The sequence below is a fragment of the Rhinopithecus roxellana genome, chromosome 21 (assembly GCF_007565055.1).
Source record: "Rhinopithecus roxellana isolate Shanxi Qingling chromosome 21, ASM756505v1, whole genome shotgun sequence".
NCBI lineage: Eukaryota > Metazoa > Chordata > Mammalia > Primates > Cercopithecidae > Rhinopithecus > Rhinopithecus roxellana.
In genome coordinates this window covers 65,375,752-65,390,882 of record NC_044569.1, presented here as the reverse complement: position 1 = coordinate 65,390,882, position 15,131 = coordinate 65,375,752, and positions in this window count along the sequence as shown.

Genomic DNA, 15,131 nt, shown 5'->3' with positions numbered 1-15,131 from the left:
CCATCTCTTCCTCCTTTTCCTTCCATTTTTGCCCTATAACAATGTATATACACTCTACAGGCCATCATTCTATACCTCATTTAAGCCACTGTTACCAAGGGTTTACCCTTAAAGATCATTGCTGAATGATGACTTGGCTGAATCCAGTGGTTGAATCTCAGCCTCCGTCTGACTTGACCTCTCAGAAGCATTGAACACAATGCATTACTCTCCTCTTGAAACACTTCCTTTACCTGGCTTCCAAGAAACCAGTCTCCTGGATTTTCTCATACTCTTCAGTGGTGCTTTCTCTGTCATTTTTATTTTTTAAATATATTCTCCTTATCTTTCTGGTCCTTAATGATGGCATCCCTCCAGACTTAGTCCTTGGACATCTTCTCTTTCCTATCTTTACTCACAAGAAACTGAAAATTTTAAGTATTCTATCCACTTGCACATAAGAGGCATCTGAAACTTAATCTATCTAAACTGGAGCTTTTAATAGTTTACCTTCTCCTGACCTTAATCTTCTCTTTCTGTAGTCTCAGTTAATGACTTCTTTATTTTTCCACTTACTTAGGCCAAAAATATTGATGTTATTTTTGCCTTCTGGTTTTCGCTCACTCCCATTACTGAATCCACCAGCAAATTCTAGTAGCTCTGTCTTAAAGCATATCCAGTGACCACTTATCCCCAGCCCAGAGTTACCTCTCTAAGTTGTGACAACACTCACTCACCTGTGTGGTTGCAACGGCCTCCTGACTGGTTTCCCTGCCCCTCTGCAGGGCAGGCAGAGTGGTTCTGCTGAAACATAAAGCAGAACATGTGCCTCCCCGATGGAATTCCGCCCAGGACTCTTGTCTTACACAGGATACTAGGTGAAGGTTACTACAGCCTAAGGGCACAACATGGGCATGACCTGACTCTGCTTTAGGTCTCTGACCTCCTCTTCCCTGATTCATTCATCTCCACCTGTGTTAGCCTCCTCACTATTCCTTTCTTTTGGCCAAGAACCTGGAAATGTCACAAAGTAAGCATTATTTGATACTTAGATATAAGTGTCAATTGAATTAAACAGCTACAGCTTGAGAGAGGCTGTTGCTTACGCAAACATAGACAACAAGAAATCATTAGACCTTGGATGTGAATTCAGAACTGCCTCATTCCCAAACCTATGCATTTTCCAGCCTGTGAATAATGGTGCTTTTATTAGAGCGTATTTCCAAGCCACTTTGGAGGATGGCTCAGAGCTGCTCACTTAAATAACCACCAAAAACTGATTTTCAAATTTTAGGGTTCTTGGAAAACAGTCTTCCCTGAGTTTACATATAAACCATAAAAAGACAGAAATTTTAGATATTTTTTCTCCTTGACAATGTATGTTGAATATTTTGAACCTTTAAGACATGGTTGGCTGTTTTGTTTTTATTTCTCATATGTTAGTTTTGAACTGTATCTTATCTACTACAAACACAGCCAGCAATTATCTTGTTTATTATAACTTTTTTTCCTTAGAAAAGAATAGAGATTTTCTACCATTATTGGCTTAAAGAAAACCTTTTGAACTTACAAGAAGTTTTGAATTCATGAATACTAAAATAAATGTATGGTTCTTGGTAACTGATCCTAAAGATGGAGAAGGGAAAATATGATTCTAGCACAGATAAACACATTAACCACAGTTTCAATAAATAAGTAAACACTGATTCTTCCGACTGCAACCAGCTCAGAAGTGATTAACCAGAGGGCTGCTTTCTAACATTCATATTCATAAAGTCTCTTTAGAATTAGAGGACAAAGGGCCTCTTTTATAGTTAAACAGGTTACAGCCAAGCAAAGAGTTACATATCACACAATATGAGTGTGTCTTTCAGAGAGGATGCATTTTCTTTCAGATCCAATTTTCCTTTCCTGTCATCTCCTTCCTCCCTTCTGCTATGAGTTCCCAACAAATGCAGTCTCCTTGGAGAGCTGCTTCAGATTCTCAGCTGTGCTGCAGCTCTGGGCGCAACAGGGGCCACTTTTCTCTCCCAGCTGATAATTTTGCAGGGAAACCTGGTGTGAAGAGCAGTACTTGGTGCCAAGCCCCCTGCTGATGAAGGACCCAGCCTCTGAAATGAACGACCCGCTCTTTTGTTCTCCTGGAGTGCCTATTGGGTCATGTGGCATCTTTCTTTAGAGAAGAGACTCTCTGTTGTTGTTTTAAACAATACAAAAACACACTCAGGGGCCAATGGGAAAATTTGTTGGTGCGGAAACAATTTATTATTTTAAATGGTATTTCTAGAGAGATTATTGACCTTTTTTCTGATCTTTCTTGAAGAAACTGCATTTCCCTTTCTCCCGTAGAGTAATTCAAGACAAATGAATTTGTAAGCCCAGGGCACTCATTCCCTGTGGAAGCTCCCTGGCTTTAAAGATGTCTGTTGTATGAGAATCACAGACTTCCGAGTTCTAGGGGACATTATCGACATTATCAGGAAAAATAATGGCAGTGTGGTGGCCAGGGTAGGAGACACAAATGCAGGTTGCTAAACCACATGACAGCTTCTGGGACACTTCCCAGACTTCATTTTGAAGATCATTTGTAATTATGTGTGAGGCTTAATCTCTCCTTAGGGTTTGGGCAGAGGCAGAAAGGTGGAATGAGAGACTTCCTTTTTTGTCTGTCTGTCTGATTGAATTAGTTAATCAAATTTACTCCCTGATTTGGAATCTTGTAAACACAGCCTGTTTATCCCAAAGTTATTTTGACTGACTGGCATTGACCTTAAAGGCCTAAAGAAGAAAGGCCAGGGGCTCTCGGACCTTGGGCCACAGACTGAAGACTGCACTTTAGGCTTCCCTACTTTTGAGGTTTTGTGACTCAGACTGATCCAACCCTGGCTTCCTTGGTTCTCAGCTTGCAAACAGGCTACCATGGGAACTTGTGATCGTTAAGAGTCAATTCTCCTTACTAAACTCCCTTTCATATATACCTCTATTCTATTAGTTCTGTACCTCTAGAGAACCCTGATTAACACAGACACATATCAAAGAACAACACAATTGTATAAATTAAAAATCAAAAACTCACTGTAAAGTAAGCCTCTTGGAGGGAAAGCTATTTCTCTATCTTATGGCCAAATTCTTAATATTGTGAGTCATTACATTATATAACCCAGCGATTTCAAGGTGAGGGGCATCCGAATCACTTGGGGATGGGAAGCCTGTTATGATGCAGCTTGCTTGGCCCCTGAGTTCCTGGTGCAGAGGTCTGGGATGAAGCTCAAGAGTGTACATTTCTGACAGGTTCCCAGGAGATGCTGATGATGCTAGATCTGGTACCACACTTTGAGAACCACCCATTTAACCCATTGTGTATACTTTTTCCTGGGATTTTTTTTTTATAAATTACTTGCAGGATGATATATTTAACTCTTTTTTTTTTTTTTTTTTTTTTTTCCTTGACAGGGTATTGCTCTGTCGTCCAGGCTGGAGTGCAGTTGCACAATCATATCTCAGGACAGCCTCAAACTCCTGGGCTCACGTGATGTGATCCCTCTGTCTCTGCCTCCTGAGTGGCTGGAACTACAGGTTCCCGCTGCCTGGCTTGGCCTTTTTTTTTTTTTTTTTTTGGAATGGAGTCTCACTCTGTAGCCTAAGCTGGAATGCAGTGGCATGATCTTGGCTCACTGCAATGTCTGCCCCCGGTGCTCAAGCAGTTCTTGTGCCTCAGCCTCCCAAGTAGCTGTGACTACAGGTGTGCGACACCACGTCTAGCTGACTTTTTATATTTTTAGTAGAGAGGGGGTTTCACCATGTTATGTAGGGTGGTCTTAAACTCCTGAGCTCAGGCAATCTGCCTGCCTCAGCCTCCCTAAGTGCTGGGATTACAGGTGTGAGCCACGGCACTTGGCTTACATGTAACCATTTGAGATGCAAAAAAATCTTTTCTGTCAAACAATTTATATACTGTATATTTTAACCACAATTCATATTTTATATTTAATTTAAACTAATTGATTTCAAAGGAAATTTTAGACATAGTCAGCCAGAGACAGCATGGCATAAAGCAGTGTTTCTCAGATTTGTATAAGATGTGGATCTGCTTATTAGTGTAATAATGCCAGTTTATGTTGTAAGAAACTCATTATGCTTATGTAACATAAATCTATAATTGAGAAATATGTTGCAATTTTATATAATATTAAAGTATATAAGTGTAGAAATTCATAATAAATTGCATATATAAGCATACAATTATATAAAATATAAAATAATTTCATAAAAATTGCATTGGAATAAAAGTATAAAAACAAACTCAAATTAGCAACTTTAACTCAATGTGACTAATGTGCTATTTTGAGGAAATTAAGCCGATGTTTTCATTGTGGCTATGGCAGGATCTTTCTTCAGTGTGTCACACCACTGTGGGGTTGTGTGAAGGAGACATTTTTCACTCTTTTCTGTCTGAACTCCTGAGAAATATTCTTCAGTCAGGGTAATGTGCCATGATTTGGCCTTTCCTTATATTACAATCATTTGTTCAGTCTGCCTGTTTTATTATTGTTGTTTTCTTTCCCTAAGCTCTCAAAACTTAAGATAGCATTATCTAGGGCCAATGTTAAGCACCCGTTCATTTAGAAGTGCTTGTTTTTTGATTGCCTGCTCCATTTCTTCAGGCACTGTTATAGGTATGGTAGAAAAATAATCCAGACCAGGACTCTGCCCTCATGGAGCTCACTGAGTGGGATAAGGTTGCAGGGAGAAGGTGAAGAAGTAAAAACGTAGGTTGGAGAAGTAGCCTGGGCTGGGCTACATGGGGGCTCACAAATACCTGTGTGGCATTTGGATTTCCTTTGAAAGGTAGTGGGAAGTCACTGGAAGATTTTGTTTAGGGGATTTACGTTATTAAAAAGAAAGCTGGCTATTATACAAAGAATGACTTGTAAAGGGGAAGATTGGAATATAGACACAGACCCTGAAACAGAAGCAGTTCTTTTTTTTTTTTTTTTTTTGAGACAGAGTCTCGCTCTGTTGCCCAGGCTGGAGTACAGTGGCATGATCTCCACTCACTGCAAGCTCTGTCTCCCGGGTTTACGCCATTCTCCTGCCTCAGCCTCCTGAGTAGCTGGGACTACAGGTGGCCGCCACCGCGTCTGGCTAATTTTTTGTAGTTTTAGTAGAGATGGGGTTTCAACATGTTAGCCAGGATGGTCTCGATCTCCTCACCTCGTGATCAGCCCACCTCGGCCTCCCAAAGTGCTGGGATTACAGGCGTGAGCCACCGTGCCCAGCCCAGATGCAATTCTTTATTTTAACATGATCATCCAGGTGACGTGCAGCAGGCAATATGCTATTGCTTTTAAGATAATACTCAAAATTCAAAGATACGTAAGTTTATCAGGAAGTTAGGGAGAATATGAGTGCTCCACTACTTTTCTTTAATAATTTTAAAAATTATACAAAACTGTGAAGCCCCTCCATATTTCCTCGGGATCTTGTATAGCAGACTTCGTTTTATAAGACTCTGGGCAGGCTTTGCAGTCAGCTATGGTTTCAACATTGGTTGGGCCACTTACGTAAGTTGCTTAATCTTATAGGGCCTGTTTCCTCCAAAGTGGGACTAATAACACCTCTAACTCAGGCTCTTGTGGGGTGGGGAGTCAGACACAGAGAGTCATGGCACTGAGCATTGGGGTAGTCAATTTACATATATTTGCATGCATTTAAATAAAGGTGTCAAGAGGAAAATGTAACATAAAATGAAAGCAGGTTAAACACTTCATGATTCAGGAAGACTAGGGCAGTTGTAATGATCATAGGTGAGAAAAGAAAACCAGGAACTTGAGAATGGGTCAGAAAGAAGGTGCCTTTCTCTCAGTCTTGGTTTCTTTCTACTTGTGCTTTTTGAGTATGCTATTAAATAGGAAACTCTCACTGAGGGGGGAAAAAGTCTTTCCCAGCTCTCCAAGAGGCATCAGTTCACTTCTCTGTATTCTTGCTTTGTAGGTAAGGAGAATTTTCATTCAAGAAGCTAATCCATTGTTATAATTTCCCTATTGAACTTTAGGTCAACCCCAAACTTGTATCCTTTGTGAATCAGTGAACTCTGCTTCTTGTTGGAATTATGATGATAGTAGTTTCATAGCCATTTATTAAAATCAGCACCGCTCACTTCCATTTGCTTTTAAATTATGCGACAATTCTAATAACTATAATGGCATTTTTTGAAGAATCCTTAGAGACTGCTCCTGATGGCCCTGTGAGATGGGAGCATCCTAATCAAATTTCAGAGATGAAAGATGGAAAATGGAGTAAGACAGGAGGTTAAATTGAAAATGTAGCCTAACCTCTCTTAACGCTGTAAGTCTTTGATAAAAATGTTAATTAAAAAACTTCATTTTAAATACTACTGCAGAATGTGTATTTACAAAGAGAGAAACAAAGAGTTTTTATTTTGTCCAAATGAGACCGGGTCTGTTCAGTGCTGCACTGTCCTTGCAATTACTTTTGTGATGACAATGAATAAACTTAACTCTCCCACCAAATATACATAAGGATAATTTCACACCCCAGTGCAATGCAGCTGCTTCTGTCATGGCTAGTGTTGAGTAGCTCAGAGCAAGAGCACATGGGCACATCAGAAAGAAAGCATAGCAAGCCATTGTACTTTGAAACCATAGCATCAAGAATATTGTGTGTTATCATGACATTTAAACTCTCTTTCCCTTGCCAAACAATTCCAAAGGGACAAGAAGTCCTAGTGGTGATGTGTTTAACAACATGCTTCTAATAACTTTCTCAAGAAGTTGGGCTTTGCAGGATCATGATGCATTTTTGCCTGGAGTCTTTTCCTCTTTTAATTTTTAAATTCAGACATGTTTTGAGTGTGCTTCCATTTCATTCACACTTAGCCGACCAAGCTGCAGTATTCTAAGAGTTATTTGATATTGGAGAAGTTCTATACATTTTTCATAAGCCACGTTAAGTGTTTCTCTTTGGACCATAAAGTTGTATTTTTGCCATCTCTAAGTGAAAATCAGACAAAAAATAACAAGAGTAGAGTTCCTAAATGTGAATTCACTAACAGGAAAAAAAACCTATCTCAAAATCTTCTATAATTAAGAGGCTATCCATCTACAAAAGCCAAAGGATGAATTATGTTTCATTTTTTAATATCCTTCAGAAACAAATAGAATTTGTGTAAGGCTCTCATAGTATTAAAGCAAAAACCAGTCACCTGATGGCTCAATCAGAAGGTCAGTGTGATGTTAAAAAACAAACGAACAAACAAACAAAAAACAGCTGAAATGGTTTTTCATGATCATGCATATATTCCTCTCCCCAAACCAACTTTGTAGATGAAATCTTCCACTATTGAGGTAGCTCAGTCAGTACCCTTTCTTTCTTGCATGAAGGAATTGAAATGCAGAGGCTAATTCAATTTTTCAGTCTCCTATCCTCTTCTATGCAACAAATTATTCACTGTTTCTTGCTAATGCATTTAGAAATTTTAAAGCCCAGGGTAACTTAGACAAGGGCTATTACTACTATTTTCAAAGAAAAGAGGTTCTACTATTAGTGTATGGACCCAATGCTTTGAATAAAAAGGCTTAAATATTTCCACTCATAAATATATGAAAATAGACTTTATGATAGAGAAAGTGAACCTGCCTTCTTTGATCTAAGAAAGGCCTTGACCAGTGAAAACCCAGAGAACTGCACCCAGCATAGAAATGAGGACAAGGTAGAGAAGCTGGAGGGTAGACCTAGGCCTACCCAGATTCATATAAGCTCTTCTAGTGGTGTTCAAATCCTGTTTTTATTTTCGATACTACAGTCTATTCTTCGAAATGTTCTTTAGAGTCAGATATAACAGCCATGGTTCTGGTTGAGGAAGGCAGATTGTCAGAAGGGCATAGATCTTCTCTGCTCACTTCTTTCTTCTGCCCCTCATCTGCTCCCAGCCAGCCTCGGAGTCACTGAGGAGTTAGAAAACCACTGTGACCAAAGCCAGCTCTCTCATTTTAGAGATGAAAACCAAGGCAAGAGAAATGTAGCATTTTTTTTCTAAGTCACACCAATTTAAAAAAGTTTGCAGAACCCAAGCTCTTTTCCATTGTACTTACTATACCAGGGGTCAATGAACTTTTTCTGTAAATGGCCAGATAGGACATCTTAGGCTCTGTGAGCCATATGGCCTCTGTTGGGACCACTCAACTCTGCCGTTGTGGTGAAAAAGTAAACATAGGCAATACATTAAAAAATGGGCATATCTGTGTTCTGATAAATGTTATTTATGGAAACTCAAATTTGAATTTTATATAATTTTCCTGTGTAATTTAATATATTCTTATACTATTCTTTGGTTTTATTTTCAACCATTCGAAAAAGCAAAGATCATTCTTAGCTCCATAGGCCATACAAAAATAAGCATCAATTGGACCATAGTTTGCCAACCCCTGCAGTACACCACCTCCTTATCCAACCTAAATAGTACTTTTCATTTTGTGCACTACCTGAAAAAAAGTTTAGATCTTTTTTTGGGTTCACAAAAGTGTCATTTTTTTTTTTTTCCATTGCTCTTTCCCATCCAGGTCTGTGTTTTCTTTGCATTTTCTCCCAGGCCACATCTTTATCCACAGTTTTAGTTGAGGGTTCAGAGCAGTTTATTCAAAAGTTAAAATTAGAAGGATTGTCAAAAACCGTCTTGCCACTGAGCCTGTGAATACACGCTCAAAGTCAGTGCTAAACTTAGCTTGATTTCTTGTCCAAGTTGATTCCTGATTTCAGCGATGCTGTTGAGGAAGAAGACCTGCTTCCAAGGCCTCTTTCACTCTAATACCTGCCATGCTATTGAAAGGTGCAATGGGTGTAGATGTGGCTTTACTCTGCTTCAAGCTTTCACTATTTTTCTCCTGAGCTGGATTTTTCTAAAAGTTTGAGGGTCATTAACAGAAGCAGCAACATTTCTAGTTGACAAAATAACAGCTAACATTTATTCAGTAACTACCACAAGAGAGAAAACTATGTAACGGTGAAGGGCACAGAATGCATCTGTGGACCTTCTGGGTTAATCACACTCTGCCTCTTATTAGCTGTGTGACATTGGGCAGGTTACTTAAGTTACCTCTTCCTCAGTTTCCTCATCTGTAAAATGTGACAGAAATAGAAGTGTATACTCTGTAGAATTATAAAACTAGATGATTTAATATATGTAAAAGTTTAAATAGTACCTGATAAGTGGTAAATGCTATTTAAATATAGGATGGCATTATTATTATTGGCCAGGTAGCATATCAAGTTTACTCTTTTCAGATCCTCTCCCAATTTTTCTACTTTTTTTTTTTGCACCAGACGTGGGCACCATTAACTGTTCAGTATGTTAAAATCTAGACATTGTCTATGTCTATGATGAGAATAATACTTAAGAATTATCGAACACTTACTATATATAATAGACACTATTCTAAAGTCTTTCTGATTATTACATAATTTAATTTTTGTAATATCCTTCTGAGATAGATATTATTAAAACGTACTTAAAGAAGAAAGAACTGAGACACAGAGAAACTATTGCAGCAACCCCAGGTCACAGGACTGGTAAATGGCAGAGCCTCTCCTGAAAGCAAAATAATTAGGAGTGAAACCTGAATAGATGTTGGTTGAAAATTCATGAAGTTCATGTTTCGGGTGAATGCAGGTTTTAATAGTTTCTGGATATTTAATCTATCAGGTATCTCTTGTATCCTAGAAATGTGAATTTTAGAGAATGACAAGAAAGTACTGCTTTACACTGTGGGTAGAAATGCCACAGAATTTATTGCCTCAAAAAGCTACAGAGGTTTCTCAAATAGTCAAGGTATGGAATCAGCCTGTGTCCACCTATAGATGAATGTATGAAGAAAATATGGCATCTATTGTGTATACAATGAAGTATAATTCAGCTTTAAGAAAGAAGGAAACCCTGTCATTTGTGACAACCTGATGGAGCTGGAGGACATGTTAAGTAAGATAAAACTGGGCACAGAGGGACAAATATCACATGATCTTGCTTATTTGTGGAATCCAAAACAATTGATGTCATGGAAGTAGAGAGTAGAAAGGTGGTTACCAGGGGTGAAGGGTGTGGGTAATTGGAAAGATGTTGGTCAAAGGATACAAAATTTTACTTAGGAGGGATAAATTCAAGAGAGCTATTGTACAGCATAGTGACTATGGTTAATAACAATTAAAATGTATTTTAATTGTTATTAACTATGGTTAACAATTAAAAAAGGAAAATTATATAAAATTCAAATTTGAGTTTCCATAAATAACATTTATCAGAACACAGACATGCCCATTTTTTAATGTATTGCCTATGTTTACTTTTTGTTGTATTTTGAAAATTGCTGAGAGAGTAGATTTGAAGCGTTCTCATGAGAAAATAAATATGTGAGGAGCAAATATGTTAATGAGCTCAATGGAACTATTTCACAATGTATGCTCATTTCAAAATGTCATGTTGTTCACGATACATACATACAGTTTTCCTTTGCCAATTACAAACTATTTGTTTAGAAAGCTCTAGAGGCTTCTTGAGACGTCAGGAAGACAGAATAGAAATGTTTAGGATCCAACCCTAATCTGACTTCAGAAGCTTGTTCTTTTGGGGGTAGGGCAATCATATAACCCTCTAATGATTGTTGGTACCTCTCTCGGTTAACGAATGGCACTTTGAATAAAATATGAAACTAACTCAGAATGGTAATTTTATATTATTTTTGCCTTATTAAATTCATTTTTTAAGACTTTTTCTCCCTTGGTTAAATGCTATTCCAAAGGGGGGTTATCACGAGAACACCTGTAAGTATAAAGGGTGACTGCCTAGGAGATTCTGTTATATCAACCCTGATTGCAAGCCTCTGTTCCCCGCCACACACTCTTTCTGGCAAGAACCAACCTAAAAGATTAACAATCTATTCAGGGTCAGAAGGCATGGTTTGGGGAGAATCTTCAAAAGTTTAAACCCCCAAGTGGGACAACTTAAGGCATCTTAAAGAATCATTAAATGATTCAAACCCATGGCGCATTAATGTATTGGCTCAACATATTTCCTGCAGTGTTTTCTTGGAGTTCATAGAGACTCTGATTTCAAGAGACATTAATTAATTGCTAACAGTTTTGCCAGCATGCAGTGAGAAAAAGGAACAAACAGAAACTATAACCATTTTGGATGAATAATTGTGTTGTCTTCACCTTTACGTATAAGGCATTTCATTATAGAGTTTTCAAATATTTTCAAGAGTGTACACATATCAAAGCCTTCAAAAGCACAATTTTCTTATCTTTCTCTTGTGTCCAATTATCTTCTCTTTTTACCATTAAAATCTGGTAAAGAAAATGTCTTGATAGAATAATTGGAGGTAAATTTGTCATTTCAGTGCTTCATCTTGTTCCACAAACTTGTTTTCCATTTTGTGCTTCGTACTTTAATGAATGATATCACTGAAACCAGAAACCTCAGAATCAACTTGGAATTATCTGTTGTCCACCAAATCCACACTGGCACATTGATTCTACCTCAAGTATACATATCCAGTGTCTCCAAAGCCATTGTCTTACCAAGAGCCTAATTATTACTTGCCTGGGCTGTTGCCTCATTGATCCTTTTTCTGCTCAACTATCCATGGAAGACAGAGAACTGGCAAATCATAAACTGCCTCATTTTTTAAAGTGTTGGTGGCTCCTTTAAACTGAGAAGATGCTTGGCCAGATTCCCAGTAGAAGCAATGTCACCCACACCAACCGTTACAGATTTTATGTCCCTTTACTATTATTATTATTCTTGCTACCCATTCCCCTCCCACCACACCTGTCTCCACCCACCCACCACAGGGCTCAGTGCTCAGTAGTCTCTGAACCCTCGGTGCTCCTACGCATCCCAGCGACTGTGTACACACTGCTGCCGGGACTGGGATGCTGTCCTCCTCTTTCACCGTCTGCTGAAGTCACAGTGTTTTTGTTTAAAGGCAATCCCCCATGCCACTTCCTTCTGAAAGCCTTCCTCAAGTCACTTAAGTAGAATCAACAACTTCTTCGTTTGTACTTTTATGGCAAATTTTTAGTAAAACAAACATATAAGTGGGTATTGGATATAGGTGTTTGAATCTCAGCTCTGCCACTGACCGTGTAACCATGGGCATGTTGTTTCACTTCTATGAGCCTCAAAACATAAACATAAAATATAACATCATGAGATTTTTGTCAAACTGAAATGAGTTAATGCACTGGTAAGCATATTGTCGTTAATCAATAAATGTCAGTTATTTTTCTCCATCTCCACTGCAACCTCTGACAGCTATGATATCATTGATCACAATATGTGTGTGTGATTGTGTGTGTGTGTTTTGTATGTTGTGTGTGCTCCTTGAAGATAGGGACTATTCAGCACATATTAAATATTAATAAAGAGTTGTTGAATTCAATCAAATCCCAAGTCCTGTGTCTTTTATTTAACAGCAGTGTTAACACCATGGTCTCAAGAAAATCATCATCTTTGCATTTAAATAGATAAGTTAAATGGCTTACTTTATTATTTTATTTTTATCATTTTTTTCTACAGGCATTGGATGAAAAATCACTATGTGTGAAAATGTCTGAGCCATATTTACTAAAATATTTAAAAAATGAAAACATTTGAAAACAACAGCAGTATTCACATTCTTTTTGAAACGTCAGATGTTTGAAATTATATAAATTATATTCACATGTGTGTGGGCTTGCACATCTGTACATGACTTTAAAAATAAGTCTAAGGACAGATTTTTCATCCTGAAAATGTAATCCTTAATGTTAAAATTATAACTAAAACTGTCTGCAAGCCCAGATTCATTAATATTAGAAATGACTGGTAGAATCTAATGTCAGGAACTAATGGCTCCATAATATAAGAATATATTCTAATTAATAGTAAAGTCCACAGCCTTTATGCATTCAGCTCTTTAATGGTTGCCACCCAGGAACAATAGGGGGAATGAGCGAAAACCTCTCAGCAAAATAGGACTTCTCCAATCTAAACCTGCTTTCTTTAACGGGGCTAAGCTATCTTTGTGTGTACTATAAAGAGAATCCCAGGCTGGCTGTCTTCATCACCCAAGGACCTACGCATTTTTCCAATGACTCTGTCTTCAGGTACCTAACACTCTTCACATCTTTCACTCCTGTCCCTAGTAAGTCTCCAACAGAAGCATATTCTATGCTGCTACTTACTGTCTGCTGTTCAGGCTGCATATTCCCTGAGCCCCAATAGCTTCCAAAAAAAAATTATTGTTGCTCTTTTGGTTACTTTATCTTTACTGCATGACCAGCCTATTTCTTCTAGAGCCTGAATTTTACAAGCTAGTCTCTCTCTTTCTCTCTCTCTCTTTCTCTCTATCTCTCTCTCGCGCGCACGCACGCGGAATACCAGACAAATAACTAGATTCCCATATATATCAGATTTCCACAGGATAAGAAAACAATTTGTGACTCTTGTTGGCAAAGGTATTTTGTAATAATTTATCTATGATCTATTTTGGTGAATTTTTATCTTGATAACATTTCTAACTTGCAGAAAAGTTGTAAAAGTAATAAAAGGAATTTTCAAACACCCTCTGCCCAGATCCAGCAGCAATTGTTAATTTTTGTTCCATTTGCCATGTATGTGTGCCAGCACACCACACAATTGATTCTCATTATTTATTCATGGTAGTTTTGTTCCATAAAGTTGCCATGGACTTTGAATAAGTGAATACTAGTTTACATGAGTCTCTGATCACAACCTTGTTTTTATCAACTGATCAGGACTGAACCTTGTTTTCTATGTGTTTGTAAGATACCTAATTTAATATATAATGATGGTTCATTAAAACCGAACTGTGATCAACAGCACTATCCCTCATGTCTGAAAGAAGCTTGTTTAACAGATGCATTTTCTCCTTAGGGTACATCGCAGCCTCCTTGCACTTCTAACACTGGATAGCACTTCTGCACTGCAATTGGGGATCATTTTAAACAGCAAAATCACCAAGAAAAATCACAAAAATGTGAATAATGTGTTACTAAATAGACCCCCAAAAGGACACTTGCTTGTATTATAAGAGCTGAAACAAGAAGGCAGAGAATATTCTTGTTGGACCCCAGCTGAAAACGAGCAAGGCAGTTGACTCAAATTTCTGACCGCTCTGCCTCAGTCCACAAATGATCACTGAAGCTCTGGGAGCGTTGATTTTGAGCTACAAATAAATTTTAGTGAATAGGCAAATTCACAAATATGGAATCCTTGAATAATGAGGACTAGCTGGATGTGCATTTAGCTCATATATTTATGCATTCATATCTTTTTCTGAACTATTTGAGGGTAAATTGGAGACATTGTACCTATTCACTCCAATTTTTACTTTTTTTATTTCAATAGATTTTGGGGGAACAGGTAGTGTTTGGCTACATGAATAAGTTCTTTAGCGGTGATTTCTGACTGGTGTACACTGTACCCAATGTGTAGTCTTTTATCCCTTGCCACCCCTAACCCTTTTCCCTGAGTCCCCAAAGTCCAGTGTATCATTCTTATGCCTTTGCATCCTCATAGCTTAACTCCCACATATGAGTGAGAACATGTGGATGTTTAGTTTTCCACTCCTGAGTTACTTCACTTAGAATAATCTCCAGTTTCATCTAGGTTGCTGTGAATACCATTATTTCATTCCCTTTAATGGCTGAGTAGTATTGCATGTATTGATATTCATACCACATTTATATATATATGTATACACATACACACCATGGAATACTACTCAGCCATATATACCATATATGTAGCATGGAATACTACTAAGCCATACCACATTATATATATACACACACACGCATACATATGTACACATGTACACATACATATATGTATACACATACATATAATTTTAACATTAAGGCTCACATTTTTAGGATGAAAAATCTGTCCTTAGATTTATTTTTAAAGTCACATACAGATGCACAAGCCCACACATGTGAGTATAATTTATATAATTTCAAATATCTGATGATTAAAAAATATGTATATGTATACACATACACATATATACATATATATGTACATATGCATGTGTATACATATATACACATATGTATATGCATATGTGTATGTA